The sequence below is a fragment of the Poeciliopsis prolifica genome, unplaced genomic scaffold (genome assembly GCF_027474105.1).
Source record: "Poeciliopsis prolifica strain line A6 unplaced genomic scaffold, Auburn_PproV2 SCAFFOLD001, whole genome shotgun sequence".
Taxonomy (NCBI): domain Eukaryota; kingdom Metazoa; phylum Chordata; class Actinopteri; order Cyprinodontiformes; family Poeciliidae; genus Poeciliopsis; species Poeciliopsis prolifica.
The window spans coordinates 23,912,501-23,933,640 of NW_026562376.1; the positions used below are offsets into that span (position 1 = coordinate 23,912,501).

General features: G+C 40.5%; 1 long non-coding RNA gene across 3 annotated transcripts in view; it reads left to right on the top strand.

The window, feature by feature from the left end:
- The window catches only part of LOC129366238 (uncharacterized), a 36,740-nt gene that overhangs the window by 6,014 nt on the left and 9,586 nt on the right, over positions 1 to 21,140 (top strand). For all 3 annotated transcript variants that reach the window (XR_008606595.1, XR_008606593.1, XR_008606594.1), the window contains one exon: positions 2,422 to 2,588. This is a non-coding gene — a long non-coding RNA (uncharacterized LOC129366238). The remainder of the gene's footprint in view (positions 1 to 2,421; positions 2,589 to 21,140) is intronic.

The following is a 21,140-nucleotide window of genomic DNA, read 5'->3' on the forward strand; positions in this document are numbered from 1 at the left end:
CTTTTTGCGGTCTGGGCTTGCTGTTCGCTACGATTAATCTGGGAAGCCCTTACCCCAAAAAGCATTTGCGGAGGGCGCAATCGCCGCGCCGAGACGTGCTCAACGCAAAGACCGGGAGCGGGGGGGAGGGGGGGGGGTAGTGGGGGAAAGGGGGGTGGAAGTCTTTCCACTCGTGGAATTCTTTTCAGAATCGTGTTTTTTAAAGGACTTTCCTCCTTTTTCTGCCCACTTTTCTATTTCAATTCATTGCTGTCGGTATTTACCCTGGCCATTTTCAGCACTGCCACAACTGTGGCGTTTTTATCATAGTTGTCTTTGTTATTATCATTATCATCATCATCATTATTATTAGTAGTAGTATTGTTATTATTATTATTATTATTATTATTACCCTCCAGCCCCCCTGGACGTGTCTCGTTATTTTCCCCAGTTTTTCCTGCTTGGACTCCACGGGGAAGCGATCTGTCACTTACAGTCATTTCTGTTCTGTTGTTGTCGATACACACACACACACACACACACACACACACACACACACACACACACACACACACACACACACACACACACACACACACACACACACACACACACGTGCTCTTACACCAAACTTTGGAGTTTGTAACATGAAGTCACTGCTTCAACCAAACACCTCCACCCTGTCCCAAACTGAGCAAAGGGGCCCCCCGGTCAGAGCAACGGTGTAAACACAGGGAGACACTTCCGCGTTGCACGTGGAGGGTCGAGTTGAAGTGTCACTTTACTTCCCAAAACTCCTTCACGACCTTGCACCTGAAATCCCCGATTCAGAAAGTTTACAGTGGGAATCACACACACACACACACACACACACACACACACACACACACACACACACACACACACACACACACACACACACACACACACACACACACACACTCTCTCTCTCTTCTCTCTCTCTCTCTCTCTCTCTCTCTCTCTCTCTCTCTCTCTCTCTCCCTGCAGGGTGTGAAGGGATTCCCCCTCTCCCCTAAAAACTGTCCATCCCGACACAGATCCAGGGCTGTTCGCCGCTGCTCGGTCATTACGGCGACTCGAGAAAACAGATTTCCTCATTTTACGAACGCGCGCTCTCTCTGGAAACGTACACGTGTCTCACTTTCCAAGTTTGTGAATAGAAGTTAATCCACGTCTCTCAATCACCCCCTCCCTTCCCCCGCTTCAACCTGCGAAACAAACAAAAAACAGTAAAAATAAATAAATAAAATAAAATAAAACTTGAACCGGGCTGGGCTCCTGCTCCCGGTCACAGACTCCGCTCTCTCGAGCGGACATTGTGACGGAGCGGAGCTCGCGCTGCGAAGTGCTCGGGTCGCAGAAAACAAAAGCGAGGAGCGAAAACTGACGCGACCGACGGAGAGAGTAAAAGGAAAAGATGAAGATCCGGCCGAGTTTAAGTTGGAGGAAAACGAAGAAAGGAAAAGAGGAAGGGAGAAGTTTAGATGGAGTTCCTCCACCTGCTGCGGCACATGAAGGGATGGGGGCTGGAGGGGGGGTCAGGGGGGCAAATGACGCGCGCTTCGCACCAGAATCCCCCTTTCCTTCTGGTGCGAGAGCTTCATACGCACACGGTGTTAATCTTTGCAGTGACACGAATCACTACAGCGGGACTTGAAGAGCAAGAAAGTCTCAAGTCGCAAACACCAAAAACTTAGAAATTCGTCAACTGACACGTTCGCTTCCGCATGAAGTTTGAACTTGTCGCGCTTTGAATCCAGAGAGAGAGAGAGAAAAAAGAAAAGCAGGACAGAGAGGAAAACGGGTGGAGAAGGAGAATGAACGGTCCGACAGTGACAGTCACTGCCGGCCTCTGAGGAAACCCGGAGCGGCGAGGAAACAGTTGCGCACTGGCTGGGAGAAAATCCGCCTGCTATTTATTATTATTATTATTATTATTATTATTATTATTATTATTATTATTATTATTATTATTATTATTATTATTATCTGAATGTGTGATGAAGTCTGAGCGCTTCAGAGGGTTAAATTGGGAGCCGTGCTCTCTCAATAACCCAAAACAACAACAGTAAGACGGGAAAGCGACGTCGAACAGATTAAAACTAAAGCTGACCTCTGACCTAATGCGCGGGCCTCCTTTTGCTTTGCCGCCGAAGTAGACAAAAAAAGAAGAAGAAAAAAACCCGTATTTGTAATAAAACGTGAAAATAAAAAAGTGACTCATGGTAAAACAACAACAATGACAAAAAACAAAACAAACAAAAAAAATGGTGGTTATGACTTTATGTCTGTTGCTTCCGGATGTCTCTCTGCTCGGCGTCCAGGTTGTGTCTCGGCTGAAGGTCACGGAGTTTCCTTCGAGGCCTTCTGTGAAGCGTTCGGCTCTCACCAACACGACTATCCCGTCTCTTTGTGTCACAGAAGAAGAAGAGCGAGAGGTCGCGGCTCGTCGCGGAAGGCGAGGCGACCTGAGTGGACTTTTATTTCCTGCCGAGCTGCGGACGGAGAGGAAAAAGGCGCGCCGGCGGGTTGGAGGTTTGCGCCTAGGACCGACTGATGGAGAGAGACCCCGCGGCACTCCCAATAAGGTAACTGGGCGCACTCTCTCTGTGCGGTCATGACGCAAAGCTCAAAGTTTGAAATTGGGTTTTGCGCAAGGCGCTTAAATCGCAGGTTGAGCGCGCAACCCGCAACAACCTCTGAGCCGGAAGAGGTGCCGCCGAATCTGAAGCGATCCGCAAACACCGAGTTGAATCACCTGCTGGTGGAAGTTCTCTTAAAAGTAATCCTTCTGCTCAAAATCATGCATGGAAGTTTGTTTGTTTTTTTAATTCTACGCTCTGCTAAATTAGCGCACTTAGAAATTGACGAATTTCTAAGTTTCTGGTGTTTGTGATTATTGGTGATGGTCTGTGACGTCGTCCAGCTTCTTCTCGTCTTCTGCTGAGTGTGTTAAGATGATCACTAATGCTGGAGCAGAAGCTCATCGTTGTTGTTGTTGTTGTAAGTCATCTGATTTCCCGTCAGGAAATCCAGCGTGCACAGTTTCAGCATTGCGCACTTCTCTGCACATCCGTGACCCCGAAACGCTTCTTTGTTTGGAACCGCGTCTTTTGCGTAATTGTGGATTTCTTGGTTCCTATGATATACTGAGAAAACGAGGCAGGGTCCCTTCTAAATATACATTCCACGCATTTTCATATATACCCAGTATATATATACACGACATTGAGACATTTAGAAGGGACCCTGCCTCAGTCCTCAGTGTAAGTCTGCTGGGTCAGATTGTTCACAAACCTGGGTGGAGGCTCTGCTGTTGCGTCGCGGAGCGGTTTGCACAAAGTGTTCCAGCAGCGGCTCTTGGCTCTCCCCCCCTGTTGTTTAAATAGTCCCCCCAACCCCCACACCCAGGGCCTCACAGTTTGTAGTCAATGTAAGATATTTCAGAGCATTCAATGAGGCGTTCACTTTGGACTGAAAAGTTCAAACACACACACACACACACACACACACACACACACACACACACACACACACACACACACACACACCCCCCCCACACACACACACACACACACACACAAAAGAACATTGTGAAAGTTGCAGGTTTAAACTACTTATTAGGAAATTTTACAGTTTGTGTCTAACTAAATAACTTTGAATTAGTGATGTAGAGTATATATTTGGGATTTTTAAAAAATATATTATTATTGAAATACCCAAAGTGAAGAAATGATACTTAATTTGGCTTGTATTGCTAAATTGCACTCTAAAAAAAAAAAAAAAAAAACAAACACCCAGAGTGTTCTCCGTTGGGCGTGACATCATTCACGAGATTTGATTTCTGAGAGAAACAAACTTACTGCGCTTCATTTCAGGTAGATCAGGAATATAATTGAGAACGCTGCTTTTACTCTGTTTTTAAAGGCGGACTAAAAGTTTCATGGTGCAGTTGTAAAAAATGGTCCGTTCCACTTTGACCAGTTTAAGTGTGTTATATTTACCCCCACAGATGACAAAACACTGTCTGTATTATAAAACAAATACGTAATTTTATCTACCAAGTGGAAGCTTCAAATACTTGTTGTTTTTTACCTCCCCTGGTGGACTGCCGCCCTGGGCGGTGAGCCGCAGTCTACTCCAGAAACCCAGCTGTGGTTTTCATGAGTGCATACTGAGAGCAGAGTGACGCATAAAGTACCTGTTGAAACTTTCAGCTGACAGTTATTTATCTCTAAAGACTATAAAAATGTGAACATTGAAATAGGCATCTGGCTCCAAGTTCTTTAAAAAAATTTTTTTTTAAGAATCATTATTACTGAATCGACTGGAGAGTTGGGTCAGATTCTCCGGTCCAGAACACAACTGGTTTGAATCTTACAGAAAGAACAGGGATTTCTCTGTTTCAATTGGAAACTTCTCGTCAAAGAGGTCAAAGGTCACGAGCCGGGTACTCCAAGGTTCAATCCTAGGACCCCTCTTATTCAATATTTATATTCTCCCACTGGCTCAGGTTTTAACAGGAAATAATAGTACCTATCATAACTGTGCAGATGATACTCAGCTCTACATTATGATGTCACCAGGTGACTCAGAACCATCCAATCACTGAACAGATGCTAAGAGCAGATAAATGTGTTGATGTGCCAAAACCTTCTCTGGCTGAACAAAAACAAAAGTTATTATTTTTGGACCTAAAGAGGAACGATCTAGAGTCAATGCTCAGCTTCAGTTATTACAACTAAAAACTGGCGATCAGGTCAAAACCTGAGAGTAGTGATGGACTCTGTAGCTGTCTTGATGTGGCTCTGAACGTTCAGATCAAAGTCGGCCTTCTATCACCTGAAGAACATCTCCAAGATTAGAGGACTAACGTCTCAGTCAGATCTAGAGAAACTCATCCATGCGTTTATCTTTAGTCGCATTGATTATTGTAACAGCGTCTTCACAGGCCTGTCCAACAAATCAATCAAACAGCTGCAGCTGATCCAGAATGCTGCTGCTCACGTTCTCACTAAAACCAGGATAGAGCACATAACTGTCTTAAAGTCCCTCCACTGGCTCCCTGTAGTTCAAAGAATAGACTTTAAAATACTATTAGTATATAAATCACTGAACGGTTTAACACCACAATACATCAAAGATCTGCTGTTGTTGTATCAACCTTCCAGACCTCTCAGGTCTTCTGGTTCTGCTCTGAATCCACAGAACCAGAACCAAAAGAGGAGAAGCAGCATTCAGCTTCTGTGCACCACAAATCTGGAACAAACTTCCAGAAAACTGCAAAACAGCGGAAACACTGACTTTCTTTGAATCTCGACTAAAAACACACCTGTTCAGACGATGGAACTTGACTTCATGCCATTTTTTGATTGTTGATTCTACATTGCTTGTTATGATGTAAATTACTTTGAAATGCCTTGCTGCTGAAATGTGCTATAAAATTTGACTGATTGATTGATTGATTGATTGATTACCACTTAATTTCAACAAAGACACAAACTCCGCACAGCCAGTGATATCTCAGCTGTTTCAGATGAATTTTGCTTACAAACTACGTTTGAACCCCCCAAAAAAGTTTCAGTGTGTTGTTCCCTGAAACCGAGCGTCCCTCAGCTGGGCTTCATGAGAACCACGGCAAAACGATCGGATTCAAACGAGGCGTGAGCAAATCCGGATGGAGACGAGAGTTGGGCGGACCGGGTCACCAGATCCTCACGGTTCTCGACAGTGACTTACTGACTGCTGTGCCTTTGGGGTTTTCCCTCTACAAACAGTCTCTTCATCACGCACAATGTATTTCCTGCAAGTTTGCTGCCTTCTGGAAACGGATCTCCCGCCGTGCGTTGGATCCTGAGACGTCTCGGGTTCTGCTCCCTACGCGCTCCGTGGACCGGGTCCCTGAGCGGGTTCTAAACGCTACATGATCAGGATTTAAGTTTGTTGGCAAACTTAAATCCTGGGGTAGGCCTGTTATAGTTTCTCACCATACCCCCCACTTTGTTCTATGAACCGCATCTTGACCAAATGCAACGTCAAAACATACGCAGGAGGTCAGCTGATTTCATTTTTACAAACTTGGAATTTTGGATTTTTTTCCCAGCCTGTGTGTGGTTTTGATTTATCGCATGCTGTGCGACAAATCATTGTGATAAATGATTGTGATAAATTGTGATAAGTTCATAAAATAAAATGTTATGAATTTTATTAATTCATACATTTTAAAATTATTTTTATGAATTAATAAAAAAAAAATAATAAAAAGAATCTGCTAACAATTGTTCGTCTCGTTTGATACCGGCCGCCAGTGATGAAGCTATATTTAGGTCGGTGACGTCACGGTAAAAACTGAAACCGAGGGGCTTTGAAGGCACGAGCAAGATAAAGAGATGGAGGTCTGATCAACTCCCAGTCACAGGACGACACAGTCAGTTATTCATTATTGTTGTTATAAAAAGACAGATGTCTTTATCCCGCCTGGCTGCTTGCTTAGAAGGACAGCAGTGACTTTTACATGTGAAGCTGCCATCAGTTTGACCAAATGTCATGTGGTTGTTTTTACTTTCTAGTTTACTTTTGATATTTTCAACAACAATCCGTATAGTTGACTGGGGTTGTGAATTTTGTGCCTTGCTCCTCTTTGTTTTGTATTCCTTTCGTTCCATGTCTTATAAGTCTCAACTTTTTATTATCATTATTATTTTTTATCGCCACCAAAGTTTTACATCGGTTTCTCCTGACCCCCAGGACCTCTCGCTCACCCTGGACAGAGTGCAGTCAAAGTAACGTCAGCACAGGACGGGCTGAGTGACGGGAAAGAGCAGTTCCCTCGTCTCTGCCGGTCCAGATTCGGCTGAAAACATCGATCCCAAATGTTGCTGTAACGCTCATCAATTCCCGATTCTCGGAATTGCAGATAGTGGCGGTAGCAGTCTGTGTCACGGCAAATTTGTGGAAGCCTCTGACTGAAGACGCTCTGTTCGTCTCACGAAGAGATGGTCTGTCATTTTCCCAATTTTAAGTCGAATCCTTCTTTGCACCCTCTTGAGAAGTTGTACAGTCGCCACTACGACAACCTCAACGTTGAGATTGAAATAACTATTTTGTTCTTTTAACAAGCAGAAGTACTTGAGAGCTTGAGGAAGTGAACGCCTTTGCGTGTGTGACGCCATACGGAAGAACATTGATGTCAGAACACCTGATCTTCTTAACATTCGCTCTCTGTCTTTGAGCTCCTGATGACACAGTCCAAATCAGATATTTACGGACCTTCGACAAAAAGACACAAACACGTTCTTTCCCTCGCTGTCTGAAGTTAGAACGGCCAAAATTGCTTCTATTTGCTAAATGCTGGAAACTTGGCGTGAACATCTTTTTTTCTTTCTTCCACAGACTTTGTTTTGTGACTTTTGTTGAATTTGGTCAGCATCAGGGACGACGCTGCTGCTGGTTTCAGTGTGTGACTTTATCTTGACAAGGTTTCGACTGTGACAAACACTGACCTGATCACACACACACACACACACACACACACACACGCTCACACACACACACGCACGCACGCACGCACGCACACACACACACACACACCCACACCCACACACACACACACACACACACGCACACACACACACACACCCACACACACACACACACACACACAGACACCAGGTGTAAGTGAGGGTCCAGAATAACACAGCATCAAATAACAACACCAATAAAGACCAAATAATAAACACAAACAAAGACTCTGTGGAGCTCGTGTTAGAAGAACAGAAGCTGCACATTTTTTAGATTTTTAACTTTACCGGTGTTAACACGAGAGAGCGTTCCACATTTTTAAAGTAGCGCTCGCAAGAGTTGTGACAACCAGCTGCATGTGCGGTACGGCGCCTTTCAACCTTTTCACATTGTCTTCAGGTAAAAACCAGAAATTTCTTTGTGCTGTTCTGGGTTTTTATACGATCAAGATTAAGTCTTGCATGGCGGTGAAGTGGAAAGAGAACGATACAAGGATTTAAAATTCTTTGGCAATTCAGAATCTTAAAAGTGTGGCATGCGTTTGTGTTTGGTTCCCTTCATTCTGAATTCCCTGAGCAAAGTCCAGTTGAAGCGAGTTCCTCCCGGATTCATAGAGAGAGCCCACCTGTGTGCGATTTAATGTCAGTTGCTCTGGGAGCAAACTTCCAGAAAACTGCAAATATGCTAAAACACTGAGTTCCTTTAAATCAAGGCTTAAATACTCGTCTTCACAGAGTTGCCTTTGATCAATAAAAACCGGGACGTCTTTAGTTTTCCGACCTTTCCGCTCTCCTTCACTTTGTTTCCGTGACGTAATGTTTCTCGCCGTTTCATGTTTTCATCATGGGAGGCATTTTTGAACTGACTTGACAAGTGATATTTCCTGAATGGATTCAGTCCATCATGTTTTAGAAGATCCACGTTAAAGAATGGGGGAAGAAAAGGCGTCCAAGTGTGTAAAAAAAAAGACGTTCTTTAACATGTTTTTGTAAGTACGCTGAAAAGTTTGACAAATTCTGCAAGTCCATGTGGTGGTGGAGCTTTTTCTTCTTACATTGTAGCCAAAACAACACAGAAGTAAAATAAATCAAGCAAACACCGGATTCAAACACCGTTTGACGACACGAGCAAGACGATTCCACCAAATACAGAGGAAACGTATGTAAACTTCCGACCCTGAAGTAATTGTTACTCAAACCTCTGTCAAATTTCATTTTCACTCAGTGACGTTTAGCAAATAGAAATAACGCTGGTCGTTCTAATTAAGGCGGTTGAGTCCTTTTATTCAACTATGCTCTTGAAAATAAAGGACAACAAATCACAAAATCCTAAGTATGAACAAGTTTGCACCTTGAAAAGACAGATAGTCTCTGGTTAATCTTCAGGCACGTACAAGAGTTTTACTCACCGTGTTAATGGAACCTCTCAAATTTTAGAGGATTTAGTGTAATGTTTCTTCCACCTTGCGACAGACCGGTGACCCGTCCAGGGTGACTTTGCCTCTTGCCCGAAACGTTCGCTGGAGACATGCACCGATGCAGTACCCCTTCTGACCCCGCTGGGGACAAGGGTGTAGAAAAGGGATGGATGGATTTGTTCCACCGACCTCAAGCCAAACCTAGACAGTTTTTTTAAATGATAAAGTGCTAGAGCCTAAACACCACCATAAGTTGCACTTCGTCTCAAAAGATGGGTGAAGAAAACGGGAGACCGTCGGTGAAAGTTAAAGTTGAAGCAGAATCTGATGCCACAACACGACAAGGAGGCAAAATACACGAGTAAAATCATGCTGTGCATGCAACAAGTTTGGCAAACGTTCTTCAGGCTGATGTCAGAAACTGGTAAATGGTTAAGAATCTAATTTGAGTCAAAAAAAAGTTTGAAATTGGGGTTGGGATGTTCTGGTTCTTCAGTTTGAGTACAAATAGGAAAACCTCTGCATTGACTAACGGAGATGGAGATCTTCTTCACTCCATTGAGGTGTCAAACTTCCTCCAAAAACTTCTGGTAAAGTCAGTGTGCACCTGCAGGGCATGGCAGCACTTTGGACCAGCAGATATCAGCAGCTCCTCCTTTCAGTCGTACAGCAGCTTCTGTAGCGTTGCAGGAGATCTGAAGGATCGACAGCAGCTGCATTTCCATTGCAAAGTTACGCAAGTATTTTGTGATATCCTGCTAATGTTGACAAAATGCAATTTTGCAATCACGGTGTTTCCATTAAATACGAAATTAAACTATTATCACAGTTAAATGTATTTTTTGTCATTTCAGTTTGCGCAATCCCACGGCTAATAGAAACGCGGGCTACTGTGTTTGGGTTTATGTCTGAGATGATGGCAGCCTTTTGATGGGACACTGAAGTTATGTTACCAGTTGTCAAGGCTTTCTGTGGGGTTGATGTTGCATTGTTCTTTAACTCTTGGATGTATGAGAATATGCTGTTGTTCCCTTCAGTTTCACCACTGTTACTTTATCGGCGCATGTATCAAACTCAGGGCCCGGGACCCAAATCTGGCCCCGCCAAAGCTTTTTATTGGACTCAGAAACATGGTCGAAAACATCAGGTTAAATGTCTGCTAACTCCCTCCTGCAGGTGGCAGTGTTTCTTATTTTTGCCATGCTGCTGCCTCAACCTTAGTTGTTAACACCATAGCTATTTCTAAACTAGCATCTCAAAATCAGAGACTAGCATTAAAACTTCAGCACAGCTATGTTATGTGTAACTCCATCGATCACTGCGCCACAGTCCAAGTGCAAAACAACAACTCTCCTCAAATGACACCCAGATTCCTCTTGGGTTGCCACCTTGACTTGTCCTTCAGTTTTTATACCTTGACTTAAAATGACCAACCCTTTACAGAGTGCTTTAAAATTGTCTTTGTCAGCACTTCTCAATGCTTTCTACTGACACTTCAGAGTTTTTCTTTGACCTTTTGCTGCCGTTTCATTCAGTAGCTGGTTAAGTCCTTGTAACCGTGACGACATATAGTTCATGCAAAGTCAAAACTCTTAAGCTCAGCTCTGCTGTTTGCTCAGGAGTCTTCAACTGTTAGCGAGATCGTGAAGAACCACGTGCAGCATGTTGTCAAGAGGAATTGTATAAAAGTGTTTCATGCAATTATGAGTCAAATCATTTGAAATACTTGAACTTTGGATCAGACTTTACTAAACCAGACCACTGATCTACAAAACATGGGCCGGGCGATACGGATTTAAAGTTTCATCATGATATTTTTTGCTTCTTTTATGATAAAGAGTTTCTTTTTTATTACTGTGACTGCATGGCTGAACATTCATAACCTCACATACACCAACACTGCCCTTGAAAAACATATCTGTTTGGTAATATGCTTCTTTAGGACACAAAACACATGATTCATGTTCCTAAACTGCACACAGTAGCCGCATTGAATCATATTTTCGAACTTACTGGAAATGTTCACTGGCGCTTTCATTGGACAAACTGTGGAGAGAATCTGAAATCTAAAAATCCAGATAGTTAAAAAAAAAAACAACAAATCAACAAATGTGACAGCCATGCATCAAAATTTGTATCATGAAGAGAAATTTATCACAATAAGTAACAAACGATACAATAAATGCCCACCCCTCCTGCAAAAGCTGCAGAAGATGTTTTCATTTACACCAGTCAGATTTTACGTTGGATTTAGCAAAGCTGGTAAATTAATCGAGATTATTTATGTAGCACGTTTTTTTTTTTTTTTTTTAACAACAAAGCAGTTCAAAAGGCTTCACATTGCACAAACACATAAATGCAAATCCATCAACAGCTGAAACATGACGTTTTGCCGGGTTCCAACATTTCCCATCTAAATTATCATCATTTGCTGTGGCTCAAAAGCAGCTCTGTACAGCTGGGTTTCAGTCAGTGTCAGTGTTTCGGCCGTTTTACAATTTCCCAAAAGTTGTGGTGCAAAGAAGGCGAATGCTGCTAAAAATACTGTTGAAAAAAAAAATTAATTAAAAAACTAGCAACAGAAGTCATTTTTCTGGTTTTAACACATGTTGATGTTGCAGACTTGCTGTCTGCGGGAATCACTTTGTAAAGTTGAATTATGGAGCGTCAGAAAACCGAGCGGAGGATCAGTTCTGCCGTGTTTTCAGCCACATTTTTTCACGGGTCAGCCGTCGACACGTGACATGTCAGACGGCGGCCTGTCACGCAAACTAACACACGCTGTTGTCTTTTTCTCTCTTTTTTTCATTTATCGAGCCGAACGACTTAATCAGACGAACACTTCCCAGCTGTTTTCAGGCTGCGCCTCTTCTCACATATGCAACGACAGTCACAAACAGTTTACTTGTTTTGAATAAGATCATTGAACTGTGACGTTGTTGAACTTTGACCTGCAGCCTGATATCACAACCTGCACATGTTTGCCATGCAGTTCTGCAGGGCTTTCTTTGGAAACGTTCTGCGTTTGAGAGAACGTAAAAAACAGGATGTGAAATAAAATGACAAATATTGTCAATCCGCCTGCCAGCAGAGCGCTACAGAAATTGTCATCTATAAAATAAATAAATGTACCATTTATATTAATTTGGAGAAACAAATTCACATACAAAAGAGAAATGATTAAATTATTATCATTGTGGGACTGTGTTTGCTGTCTCCTGCATTTTCTTTGTTCCCCTTTTCTGATCGTCTGGAAGTCATGATGTCATGTTGTTTATAGTCTTTCTCTCAGCATTTGAATGAAAAGGAGAAGGTGTGTGTGAGTGTGTGTGTTAGGTGTGTGTGTGTGTGTGCTTGTGTGTGTGTGTGCACTCAGTGACGAGAATGCATCGTCACCAACACTGCTGGTCGTGACTCCCAGGCTCACAATGATTTCCGCTCTCTTCTGGAGCCCCTTTATTTATTTTTAGCTGAGCATCGTTTTATTCACTTGAGCTGCGGCCCTGCAGACAGAGCGACACACACGTGTGGAGGGCAGTGTGTGTGTGTGTGTGATGGAGAACATGCACCAAAATGTCTTCGTATTCAGGTTTTTTCCTGCCGTTCTCCGTGACTTTGTTTGTTTTCGCTGCATGTTCGTGAACTGTATCTTCTCAGATGATCGACAAACCCTGCTAATGCCATTTAGGTGAATATTAAAAAATGTGATTAAATACATAAACGTGGTGGCTTGTAGAGGAAAAAGCTGCAGCAAGAAATAAAGTAATGACAGAAAAAAAACATAAACTGAAATGTTGGTTGATTTTAAAAATAGACATTTGGTAACATCTCCTTTTAAATCGGTTAAAGAAGGTCAATCTAAGTCAACTTTTGGTTTTAAGAGAACATAAAACAGATAATTAAAAAAAACCTGAAATGCTGTTATTGACTTCCCAGTCAGTATCAGACAATACATGAAATTTCTTGTGATAGTTTTTGTTCACTTTGTATTTTTCATTCTGTCACGTTGCAACTAGAAACTTCAGTGGGATTTCATGCTGCAGACCAAGACAAGCAGACACATTATTTTTTGTTATTTCATAAACGCAACAATGTACAGTAAAACTAATTTACGTTTCTTTTATTTAGAGGACAACTAGTGAGTGACTGTAAAGAATATAATGCATTCTCTCATTCTCTTTCTCTATTTTTTACATTTAAATTTACATTTGAGTCAGCAGAAAGACATTGAATGCAAATACCCTGCAGACATTTATATTTATATATATATAAAAAATGTACTAATGAAAAAAGTGCATGGTTTAAAATCCAGCTCAAGCGATTTGTGAAATTAGTGGAGTAAAATGTATTTGTATGGAATATTTCAGCAGATCAAAGTTGTGTTATAAAAACATAACAGTAACCAATTTAGCAAAAAGCAACAAACATTTTGATGATTTTTTAAAAATAAAAATCACCAAGCAAATACACATTGAATATACTGATCAATGTTCCAGTTTTTATTAATCAAAGGCGACTTTAATCAGCTGGGCTTTAGGCCTTGATTTAAAGGAACTCAGTGTTTCAGCGTTTTTGCAGTTTTCTGAAAGTTTGTCCCAGACTTGTGGTGCACAGAAGCTGAAAGCTGCGTCTGGTTCAGAACACCTGAGCGGTCCGAATGTGATCTGACGAAACCGACGGCTAAAGTAAGAAAAAAGTAGCAAACGAAACAGCTGAAACAATGAATAAAACATAAAACTGCACTGTTTCACTTCTGCTTTATGCTTTGAGACGTTTGAGACCAGATCTTCAGGACTCTGCCTCATTACACTGATTACATCACCAATTAAATGACCAATTAATCGTGTCACCTTTTGGAAGAGATTTCAAACAGACGTGTGTCAATCAAATTATCACCAAATGAATCTGTGGCTCAGTCACATGTTTACATACTGAGCTATTTACAGTCCATCTGATGTTTGGTAAATCTCCGTCTTTCTCTCTTCCCGTCTCTTTCCTCTCCTTGACTCCTCATTCATCAGAGGCCTGAGAAGAGACAGAAAACCAATTTGCTTATCCCCGTTTCTCTTTCAAGAAACATGCTCTGTATGAGCTCAGGTTGCAGTTCATTTGATGCTTTAAACATGATATGAGCAATTTTAAATTTTACCAGCTCTTCAAATGAGACAATTCTAGATTTTAAGAATAATGTGTTTGTGTGCTCACAATAACCAACATCAGGGATGACTCCAGTGTGTCTAATTAATTCCTCACACTTCTGAACAATATGTTAAATATGGCAAAATGGGCGAGTTATCAAGAAGATGAAGAACAATCAGGACTGATTTACTTCTTCATAGTTTGATCTGTAAATGTTTCCTAAAACTGTCACAAAAACGCTCCCCCCAACCCCTTTACGTCACAGAAGTTACGTGCCCAACATCCGGCTGTTCGTAATGGCGAAACGCAGAAGACGACAGGAAGTGGTAGGAGAATAACTGTTTGATTTTTGAGGGTTTTTTGGAGGGATAATGTGCAGCTGGCTCCAGTAGAGCTCCAACAGCTTCGCACAGTTCATAAAAAGTTCTCATTCAAACCTGTTGAATCCATAACTGTTCGGTACAATCGCCCCAAAACGCCTCCTGCGCATCCGCGCCGGTAACATGACGAGGCCTCGCGCCACGGCTGACCTATGAACACACAGTCTGTCTCCATCCGTCGCTGCCCTTGTTTTTAACGACGTATCGCGCGAACTAGCTTATTAACGCGAGACTTTAACTTAATTTCCTATTTGCTGGAAACTTCCGCTGGAGACGAGTACGATAATTAATGGATGAATTTAATGGAAACTAATAATTTTTTTGCCGTTGACATTAGCAGAATATTAAAAAAAGATTTGCGCACATTTGGAAGCGCAGCCGCTGTTTGCAACACTCAAGAGCGTTTTGATATTCGTAAGTTAGTAAATGTCTTCAAGAAAATACCTAAATTCAGTCAGTGCAATAGAAAAAAAAATTACAAGACAACTCAATCTGACTAACAGTCTGGACGAGGAGCCATGTTTACCTTGACAAGATCACATGTTGATAACTGTGGCATTTTTGTCTGTCACCAAAAGTCCATGGCAAACATTAGACCACATCCAGACTCCAAAGATGGAGACATGAGCCGGGGGAAAAAAAACCTTTTCTGTCCTGACCGTCTCAGTTCCACATACCAGAAAACCTGAGCAGAAGAGAGGAGAGGAAGCAGAACCAAACACATTCGGCTTCTGTGCTCCACTAATCTGGAACAAACTTCCAGAACTCTACAAAACTGCCAAAACGCTGAGTTTCTGTGAATCGGAGTTGATTCATAATAACTGAAACTTTGATCAGCTTATTTAATATATGTTTGCGTGATGGTATTTGACAAAAAATGTAATGATTGTTGCTTGTTTCATAACTAGCTTCTGTATTATGTTTTTACAAGCGCTTTGAAAGCCTTTGTTGTCGAAATGGGCTTTACAAATAGACTTGACTCTGAGAGGATCTAGGACTCTAAGATCTACATCAAAGGTTGGCAACCTATACAGTCCAAAGGCTGCCCTGGGTCTCGTGAAAGAAAACTCATTTAACAATCAGTCGATCAATTTTATTTATAAATCACCATTCATACTAAAGTGCTGTACAGATCAATAAAACAAACAAAAACAAACATTATATGAGTTTTTTTCTTTTTAAAAGACAACTTAGAAAGTTAGATCCATTTTATTTAAATTAATTTTATTTATATTTTTTTAAGATAAAAAACTAAAGAAAATATGTCTTCCTGTTTGGGAAGTTGATATTTGTGGGAAATGATATAAGAAAACGCATGTAGTTTTTTACTAGTTACAAGGAAGCAAAATTAGTCAATAAAAAAAAAAAAAAAAACACTAAAACTCAAAACCTGCAGTTGTTAACATATCTACATTTAAATACAGTAGTTGCTTCTTCATTTTTAACGAAAGATATTAGGAACCATTGTAAAAGATCCAAGACAAAAAAAAAACCTACATTGAGAGCCAATGAAATCTCAGATTTTAAAACTTTTTATGGAGACAGTTTGTGAATAGAAAACCATCACAAAACCTCTGTCATACACACTGATATGTGGAACACACTTAAAAAGTGTAATTCTTAACGTGGATTTTTTCCCCCCACTTACTAAAAATGTGCTCAAATTAAAGGTTTGCCTTTTTAAAAAATATATATATATTTTTTTCAGCATCAGATTATGCTTCTCCAATCAAAGTGGCGCTTTATGCGTCTTTGGAGAACGTTGAACACACACACAAGTAACGCAGGGGACAAGTAATAACTCAGATTGGTTGTCTTTTACTTTTCTTACTTTGAAAACGGTTTCCTTTTCAGTCAGCCCTGATGATCAAGCTTACCTACGAGAATCCAGCCTGGCTGTTCTGTTGTGTGAAACGCGTCACAGAGCTGAAGACAATACGAGCTCAGGACGCTGCCCTCTAAAAACGTCAAGGGATGAAAGTGGCTCTGTAACAAAATGCTTACTTTTTTTTTTTTACAAAAGCCTAAATTGTTCTAGTTGTAGGTCATCATAGGTGTGTGTGCGTGTGTGTGTGTGTGTGTGTGTGTGTGTGTGTGTGTGTGTGTGTGTGTGTGTGTGTGTGTGTGTGGGTGTGCGTGTGTGTGTGTGTGTGTGTGTGCTGTGAAGCCTCTGTGATTTCATAGACGTAGGCTTGTTATGCCTTACAGAGATCCTCATTTATGCTTAAATATTTGCTCTCTTCATTATATTATTTTTTACTCTTTTTTACTCTGTTTAATCACAGTTTCACTTCACAAAACTTTTCATTAAATGTGCTCTTTCTTACAAATACAAATATGTCGAGCGATGCTTTTGTTTTCAGTTTTTTGCTGCCAGTTTTGAGGAGACAAATTTAGATTTTTGGTGAATTGTTGAGTTCATATTTAAAGCAGAGGAAGAAATCCTAAATTTGATCCATTATTTATTTATTTATTTATTTATTTGTTGTAGTTTTGTTATTTAGTGCAGTGAAATGTGAATGCAGACTGGTTGTTTTGTTGTGCACACATCTTTCACATACGTCAGAAACCAACAAGTTCTCAAGTAAATTCTCACTCCTGCTCCGACACACACACTGAGTCACACACACACGCACACACACACACACACACACACACACACACACCACACACACACACACACACACACACACACACACACACACACACACACACACACACACACACACACACACACACACACACACACACATGTTTATTGAAGAGTTAATTATGAACACAATCAGATTCTTGAATATCTTTTATTTTTCAAAATCTGTTTAATAAAAGCAGATGAACTCAGACAACAAGACAAGACAAAAAAAGAGATATTAATAACCCCAAATACATTTTCCCACTCATAGTGAGTTATGTTCAGCTCACTGTTAAACTGTTCAATCGCCTCCACCTTTTATGTTTGTCCATTTTTTCAAACATCTGGAGCTGCAGCATTTCTGCAACATTGCAAATATTTCACTGTGAAATCCGTTTTTTTTCTTTCTTTTTTGATCTTGTTTTGTTTCACTGACAGTCAAAATGTTACAACATGTTATGCAGGAAACAAAAATACAACCTTATAATAATTGCATCAACTGCTGTGAAGGACTTGTGTGTTTGATTTTCAGCAATAATTAGAAAACTTTATCTTCAGGAGAATAAACTTGTCTAGTTTTGTTTGAAATTTCTCAACAAATACAGAGTTTCAGCTCTTACATGATAAGACTGAAAAGGCCATAAGAAAACGGTTATTATCTTGTAAAGTCACTAAACCTTCCTTTGCGACTCGCGCAGAAGTAGCAACTAAACTCCTGCTCAGAGTTCGGACTGAACCGACTGACTTTCGAAGCACATAAACATCGCAGCTGGAAAAGGCAGCAGACATTCAGCTGACAGGATCCTGAGACACGAAAATACAGAAAATCACAACAAACCGAGTGCTAACTGTGCTCAGATTGTACGTTTACGGTTTTTTGCTGCAGCCTGTTAAACGTCGGAGCGCTCTGCAGACCCCTCACACACAAACAGATTCAAATGAATCAGAATGTCACAGGAAATTCACTTTAATCCAGGAAGTTTCTCACTGAGTGAAACACGTTACATTGACACCCAAACAGAGGTTTGAAAGCTTCTATTTCTGTTAATTATCACAAGTCTTCTGCTTACAGTTTATGAAAACGTGGCATTTAAAATTAGATCAAACAAATAAAATAAAAAAATATTTTTTTTAAATACAGAACTTGAGTGTTATTGTGGTCGCTACTTTCAAACATTCAGTTTGACCAAATGGCTCCAATGAAATATTCTAATTTATTGAACATGATTGTGCCGTGTAAATGAAATCAAATAATAGGTTTAATTAACAATAAAGACGGCAATGAAGGTGTTCATACTCCTCTGTTGACATTTTGCAGTCTAAAATTCTCTGCTGGTTTATTTATTTTTTTTTAAGTCTGTCTGCAGCATGTCAGATCTGTCATTAAGACTCTGGACTCGTCATAATATTCTGCATGAAATAATTGATCTTCAGCTTAGTGAGGTTTATTTTTTACCACTTGTAGCATTTTTCTCCTACTGATTGTTTTTCTGAATCCTTTCCGACAGCAGCTCTGTAAACTTTGATGAACTTTATTGTGTTATGAATAAAGTTCATCTGGCTCTAGATGAAAACTTCTGAACAGTAAGAGGCGAAACATGTCGGTGGATGTTGTCACTTCCTTCTTCTACAAACAGAGGAGTTGATTACTTTCAAAGTGGAAGCCAAGTGACAGTTTGGACGCCTGTTTCTGTGACATAAACGAGGATTTGCAGCGTTGAACTTTATCCTTTTATGTTGTTTGTGATTATGCAGAGGTAAGTATGGAAATCCAAATTTGTAAAAAGTTTCCGTAGGGATGAAATTGTGCTTCTCCTGACAGATCGCAGACCTGAACCCTCACGCTAACCTTTTGCAAAAAGCCTGAACAGCTTCAGAGTTCACGACCTTTGACAGGAGGGCAGGAAAACGTGGCTCACCCGCGCCGAGCACGCGCCTCCTCGCTTCTTACTTGTCGTCCTGGGGTTTTGGTTTAGAGTGTTTTGATCTGAGCGCAGCAGAGGGCGGAGACTGAAGACGGAAAGTATTTGAGGAAACATGAAAAGCAACTGCACATTTTGCTGCTCAGGAAAGATTGAGTTGCCGCAGACATCAAGGCTGCTTTCAGGAGAAATCCTAGTAATTACAAGTTGTTGTTTTTTTTTGTCTTATACTCTGTTCGGCTCATGAGACGTCACTGAGGACGTTGAGAAACAAGTATTTTTCCAATAAAAATAATGTATAAAACACATACTGTGCACAGGTTTAAATGAATTTCTTTCCTACCCAAAGCTTTTATTCCATCATTCAAGGATATCAACGTTTCTCTTTTATTTTTAAGCTGCAGTGATAGTTTGTGGAGTCATTTTAACCGATAAAAGACAAAACAAAAAGAAAAGGCGTTTGATATAAGACGGCGGGAGCAGCCGCTCTATCTGCTGCATAAACATAACCACTGAATAAACATAACCACATATATTAAACATATATAAAGGTGACCTTATGTATCCGGCACATTGCCCCCCATACTTGATCTAGAATTTTTTTCAATATCGGATCCAACACAGGTATTGATGTCGGATCGGTGCGTCTCTAATAACGACCGGTGTGAATTTACAGTCAAAATCAAAGCTAAAAGCGGCCGAGGAAGATCATTTCCTTCTTGTTGGGTTATGAATAAAGTTTTATTAAAGTTGTGTGGACGATTCTGAGATGGGAGAAAAGATCTGAATGCATTGAGATGCTTTCGGACCCAGAAACTCCTAAACACTCACACTCTTCTTTCAGCGTTTTCTCGATGGCTCCTTGAAAACTGTTACTAATTTTGTAGCCCAGATGTGTTCATTTAAACCTGTTCAGCTTTTTTAATGACAAAGTCAAAATGTTGCTTATTTGTGAACATTTACAATTCTAAAGAGTTCAAATTATTTCCTTTTTTTTATTTTGAAAGTCTATACTTTGGAGGTGGATTTCTGTCTTGGTGTGATATTTATTTATTTATTTATTAAAAACAGAGGAACACGACACAGGAATATAAAACAATATGAAGTGAAAAGATGCGTGTTCAAATGTAACGCTCCTTCATTTCGACTTTTAAAAAAGAGGGACAAACATTGAAAGTACTTCTTATTTGTCTCCCTCTATAATGATACACACCTGGTGTACGAGTGTGTGTATGAGTGTGTGTGTGTTTTAAATTAATATCACAGTCAGCCATTTTGTTGCGACCCCTCTGTTGTTAGCCACGTTAGCGCCGCTGCCAACCACAAACGCTCTTTTTGGGAGGTTGCTGCTCAGCCGTTTACCTCCTATTATAAAAGTTTCATTGTTCTGTTTCTTCCTGGACGATCCGGTTCCGAGAGAGTTTCAAGACGTGCTACAGTCTGGCAGAAAATGGCCAACTGTCAGGCTGAAGGCTCAGAGCTCAAATCCTGGATCTGTTACAGGAAACCTGACAGAAAACCGACTGATTATAAAAAAATATATGACGATTTCCTCTGATGAACTCATCCCTTGTTTACTTTTGAAGTTTAATATTGAGGCTGCAGACCACAGAAATGAACTCAGTTTATGTAACATTGTTGCATGAAATTCAGGATAATTGAAAGAAACTTTTTAAAGATAAAGATGATTCAGAACAAAGGAAACACACACACACACACACACACCTACACACACACGCAAACACATTAAAACTGTTTTTTCTTCTGTTAAAAATGAACATCGTTTTGCTCTCCAGATGTTATATTATCAGAACTGAAGAGAATTAGAGTTTTATAAATATCTAAATTAAACCCAAAGTGATATTTGTTGTGTCAAAGTTGTTTGTCTCAGAATTGGCTAAAAAAAAGGTTTTTTTTAACTGTGAGAGAAAAGAGAATCAAAATAAAACTACAACAGAAAACATACATTGACCTATAATTGTGTCAATTAATGAAATCGTAAAAGCAGCATGTGGAATTCAAGTGCACACACGCACACACACACCTACACATACACACACTCGCATAAAGAGAGAGATCATATGAATATTCCTCAGAACATTCAGTACAGTCATTTATTTTATTTGTTA